Below are 6,141 nucleotides of genomic sequence, written 5' to 3' on the forward strand. Positions count from 1 at the left end.
CTAGTGACAGGGCTGGGGGGAATGGCCACAAGTTGCGCCAGGGGAGGTTCAGGTTGGAAATGAGGAGACATTTCTTCTCAGAAGGAGCAGTCAGGCACTTGGACGGGTTGCCCAGGGAGGTGGTGGAGTCACCGTCCCTGGGGGTGTTCAAGGAAAGGCTGGACGTGGTGCTTAGGGACATGGTTCAGTGGGTGACATTGGTGGTAGGGGGATGGTCGGACCAGAGGATCTTGGAGGTCTTTTCCAACCCTAATCATTCTATGATTCTAAGGAGCCCAAGGACCTCGTAACAAGAGCAGAGCGGTTTGAAAACTTCTTCCAGCCCTCACAGGCCCCACCAATGCCTCATCCAAAAAGTTTAATGACCCGGTAAGACTTAGTACCACCATATTTGTTTGCTTTCAGGATCACGCAAATCTAAAATAGTGTCACGCACTAATTAGTTTAGACGAGAATTACTAGCAAAAGCTTGGCTTGTTGAGCAGATCCCCTTTTCCATGTCACAATGCCAGAGGAATTTTTGTTTGCATCTACAATTTTGGTTTCTCTGCTGCCTGGTAACAGCCACAATCCACTTGGGATAGCACTTGTAACAACTTATAGCTAAGGAAATGCATACCAAATTAAAGAGTTCATGTTCTCAGCAGTCTCAGTTTCACTTTAATTCACTGCAAACTGGAAGAAACATGTCTGAGCTTTTACGCGCTTGTCTTCAACAACATGGGTTTGACAGCCTTGTTTCTACTTCAGAAATTCTCCTTAATTTTGTCTAGGTTACTTTTATATCCCTTTCTTCCTAATCATCCACATAAAACTTAAGTTTTGGTGTGTTTTGATGTCTTAGTTCTCTTTTCCCATTTCCTTTTTCGATTGAACACCAACAAAAAACAATTGTAAACCAAAAAAAGTTGCATACAGATAATGCAGAGAATAATACACAGTTGCATACCTCCTCATGTTCTCAGCATTACAAAATAAGGTGTTACACTTCCCTTTCCTGTTCTATTGTGTAGTGGCCTTGTAGTAAGAGCAACAAATAAATAAAGCAACCTGACTCCATCTTACTGAGTAAGTGCATTTTCAAAAGGGAAATGTGATCTTCCTTTTTACAGGGCAGAACTCTACAAATAACGAGTAATTACATGTAGCAGAAAGGAAGGAATGGCTTTGGGATTCCCTTGTACTCCAAAAGCACCCCATGGGATATTTAATGGCCAACAAGTCACAGTGACATCTCAGCTTTTCTCATTAACAATGGCTGATACAACTGCTTGAGACAGCGAGCTGAATGCCCTGGATGTCACGTTTATGAACCATTTTGGTCATTTCTAGCTGTTATGTCCCATCTTTCCTTACTTGTCCGAACCACCTTGCTGTGCAGTGGGAGGGCTCTGGGACTCTCTGGGACTAAATCTTGCCTTGCCACAAAGCAGCAGTAGTATTTTGCACTCAAAAATCTGGAATTCTGTGTAAAAAGAATTTGGGATCTACTCTGATAGGAGGTATTTCAAATAATGGCATGATAATGTGAATAATTACATCAGTCAAGGAGTGATATTTACTGTGAACTAGAGCAATACATAATTCAGCTTTCTCTCCTGGGCTGTGGTTTTGAATCTGGCAGCGATGTAATTTTATATATTTCGAAGAGGAAGCACCTGTAGCTAACATGAAACAGGGTTTTTTAGCTAAAAATAGAAATACAGTCACTGTAACTACATAGCAGCTAAACACTATTGAAAATAAGCTGAATAGACATAAATGTGAAGTAACAGAAATTCACTGACAGGATGTCTATGTTTTTTCCATTTAATTAAGCGATATCACAGCCTGTTCTGGCGCTGGGTAATCACGTGAAATCACACAGAGCCAGCAGCAGGAGACTGCTTTTATTTCCAGACGTATTACACAGCTAGCAGTCTGGGCTACAGACAATGAATGCTGCCAGGTGCCGCAGTTTTGAAATCACTGATACCTGCAAGGCAGCGTTGTAACTCAGTGCATGGACAGAAATCTGGTGGGGCTTAGTTCCCCAGCTGCTTGTGACAGACTAGGAGCAAGCAGTGCACAGCTCTGGCACAGTCAGTGTTGCCAAAACAAAGAGTCAGCTTCCCTCCTCTTCCTTCATGTGACCACCAATGCCCTATCTCCATTTGGATTTGTGTTTTCATCTCCCTTTTGTTTAGGCTTTTGCATGGAGGGGCCATTTTGTTCTGGAACATTTTTTCTTAAAACAAAATGCCAAATATAGTAGCAAAACTGCAGTCAAATCCCACGTGCTAACAGCACTTCACATAAGGCAGCTTGTATATCCTGTCAGATGATCTAACTTGGTGAAAAAATTAAACATGCTCAGCTGAAGTATATGGAAACTGAAAGTTTGCCTGACCACTGCTACAACGAATATTTCCATATTTAATACTGTGCTAAACCCTTGCAGGCAGATTTTATACAACCTCACCAAACTGGCTGAAGAACAGCTAGAATAATCAGCTTTGACAAGTCAAAATATTAAAAACTGTTTGGCTTCAGTAAATGCTTTACAGTGAAGCATACCTTCAGTTTCACAAAAGAACCACCAATAATTTCTAAGATGTATTTCATTTCTAGTTTCTAAGAAAATGTTTTTGCTGATGTTTCTAAGTACTTTTCTGCAGCTGTGATGTACTGAACTGTTTTTCTTTTGGATGAAAGATGCTGATATGGCCACCTAGCTTCAGAGCAAAGGAACATACCCTTCTGTTGCAAAAGATACTACAACATTAATGATAATCATAACACCTGATAAAATGCATAGTTCTTCAAATGCAGCCATTCTTACCCTGAAAGAAAGAGCGGAAATGTGGGCAGAATTCCCCTGGACAATTGCAGATGATGGATAAACATTTCTGAGACTACCAGAGGCTCATTGCACAGAGAGTGTAGAGAACCAGGAACATCTATAGCTCAGTTCATCTGACCTGAAATAGATGTCAGATGTAGATCCAGTGAGTAACATGTTAAAAGTTAATGGAACCAGTGTTCTTTGCATTATACAAAGGGGGCTTAGGCTGCCTAATGTTATAGATAGTTAGGTATTTTCAAAAGTATGTATAGCTGTATATAATACATACATAGCTCCCTATATCTGATACAAATGCATTTCCCTTCAGTTTAGAAGAATTAAAAACATTTAACTTATTTTTAACAGTAGGACTCCTGCTGAACTAATGTTAAAGGGCCAAGAAGGGAGTTCAGCAACCTGGGATGGGCATCACGTGGAGCTGGGGGAAGATGGACTCCAAGAAGTGGGAGTTACTCCAGACGTCTCTCTCTATTGTATATTCTTGTAGATCTTAGGGAATTAACTGGTTAATATGGCATTAAACTATTATTTATCTGTGCAGGCCATATAACTGCGTGAGGTAAGGCATATTTCAAAGGCGTATACCATACGCTAAGTGACTGCATAAAGCCAGTTCATAGTGTTTTTTTATATGCTTTGTACGCTACCCCATAAATTCAACTACAAATAATTTCTTCTAAAGAAAGTCTGAGATCACAGAAGAAAATACAATAGTCCTTTGTGCGAAGCATTCATAACCTTCTTTCACAAATTCTCAAAACGTAGACCAGTTTGCTTCATTTATAATGGTACCCCTTCAATACAGACAGTTGGCTGCAGAATTAAACGCTAATGGAATTAAGGAATATAATATTCATGTGTCTGCATTAACAGTGGGAACTGGTATGACTCATTTGGAGGAGAAATCATCATTGTGCTCCTTGATGACTAATACAGTCTTAGCTTTTAAATCCTTTCTGTGAATTCGGACCTGGTAAATCTGGATACAAGCGCACCTCCTCCTCGCTGATAAAACGAGCGTAGCATTGTGTAACAAAATGCCCTGTAATAATTGCACAGATGCACTGAACTTCTCAGGAAAGCAATTACTGTCGTTTCATCAAGCCTAGTTCTAAAACAACTATCTCACAAAACTGGTGGCTTTGCCAACTGGTTTTTAATTAGTGTTATTTCAGAAATGGAACAAAGGGAATGAGGGAAGAATTTACCAGATCACTGTAAGCGCTCAAGCAAGCAAATGCCTGATGAGGATCATCAGTGACAAGTTTGTGGAGTATCTTGCAGTAGCCCGCATTATGAGACATCAAAATAAAGGTATGTTGATTGCTTATCACCTTTCTGTTCCTCTGAAGAATGAGGCAAATCACACCTGTCACTTCACTCGCTCCCCACTGGCACCATAGTTGTAATAGTTCAGATTGTTTCCTGGTTCAAAATAAACCTGCAAAGGCATATGTGAAAGATAAAGCTGCTGAGTGACAGCTGTGCAGGACTCCTGGCTTCACCAATCTACCTATTAGCTTCAGTAACTACAGGTAATGACAGAAATTTTCTCTGGTTCATATTCTTTACCCTGAAAATTGCAGAGAGAGATGGATAGTTGGCGAGTAGTTATGAACTGCTCCAATCTAAAATTGTTTTGGTCCTATTCCACTATTTAGGGAGAAAATGCCAGGCATAGCTCGTCTCCTTCCACACAGCCAGTTTTTCATGATCTCCCCTCTTCAGGCCCAAGCATACACAGAGAGTTACTTTTCCTTTTTGCTATTTGTTCATTACGTGAATTGCTCCCCATGCCTCCTCACTTTAACCAACTCCCATAACCCTCCTTCTGGGAAGGGAATATCTGTCATTACGGTTACAAAGCAGCCAGAAAGAAAAGAGTCAGGATTACCTCTGTTGGACTGCCATCAAGCAGTCTTCCTATCCCATCCATTCCAGAAATGCTCCTTGGGACTCTAATGTGAACTTCTTGCACGTACCTGCTTGCACACAAGCACTTGCATATAGCCACTACTGACTCAGCAATGCCAATAAAGGATTTATGAGCAGGCGCTTAATTAGAAGCTCCTCAAAAAGTGTTTTACAATCAGTATTAAGGATGATTAAAGCTTACTATGTCATTAACCAAGATATATTTAGTTATCAGATGTCTCTGCCAACCCCATCCAGGTATCTGGGACACTCAGGAGTTTCTCAGGTGGTTAGCAGAAATACAGCGCTTGATTCCATAGCACACACTTATGCATCTGATGTCACATGAGGAATCCTTCGGTATGCAAGACATCCATATGGAGCAGAGGTATGATACGGGAAATTTACAGGATACTGGTGCTGCCCTGAAGGAGGCAGTAGCTGAAGGCCAGGTCAGTAGCTGAAGGCCATAAAGCACTGTAAATGGCATGAGGGACCTCTATGGGCAACTGGACTAAATCCCTAATCACAAAGGTCAAGAGAGCCTAGAGGGAGGCTCTGCTGACCAAATGTGAATTTCTACCACCTGGCAAATTAAACTTCTCTCAGGGCTCCAACTGACTGCATTAACTTGACTATTTACTCGACTGCCTCCTAACAGGTCACCTCCCACTGCAGTTCTCACTGTTTAGGCTCCTCAGCCCAGCCATGATAGGGCCCAGCCGCGTAACCTTGGCTCAGCCTGCTCAGGAAATGGCAGCACGGTGAAAGAGCTGTGAGAAAAGCCTGTACAGCAGAGACAGATGAGATAAGAAAGGCGGAATCACGGACAGAGGTCGGGTTGTTGTGATGAGGTTTGGAAAGATAACACCAATGAAAAGTTATAAACCACTAGACCGAAAAAACAGAGTCAGATGTCAGTCTGGTGACACTGGGTATCGAGGTCTTGTACGGTCTGTTGCGGGAGGGGGTGAGCATGTTAACACTTAGCCTAGTAACTTCTACTCCTAACTATGCACATTAACCATTAAATGATTACACTCTTAAATTGTGTATATACACTTGCAGAGGTGGTGTTCTCTTGCACGCCTACCAACGTGAGTTGGGGGAGTGCAGACTGGCAGAGGATGCAGACAGCAGACGAATTTTGTTACTCTGAAAGCAGAACAACAAAAGCTGAAAACAATTATGCAGTCTGGCGTTGTCATAACTTTTGAAATTTGAGATTTATAGCTTGGATTTTGTGGGGACTATTAATGGTAGCAATATAAAGGGGAGGGTGGGAAGGGGAATGAACTTCTCCCACCCTGAGGAACCGTTAAGGATGCCCTCAGTTCATAGCAGCGGGAAGCTTTTATGGGAGGGGGTGCACTGAGAAAAGC

This window comes from Cygnus olor, chromosome 3 (assembly GCF_009769625.2).
Source record: "Cygnus olor isolate bCygOlo1 chromosome 3, bCygOlo1.pri.v2, whole genome shotgun sequence".
Lineage (NCBI taxonomy): Eukaryota > Metazoa > Chordata > Aves > Anseriformes > Anatidae > Cygnus > Cygnus olor.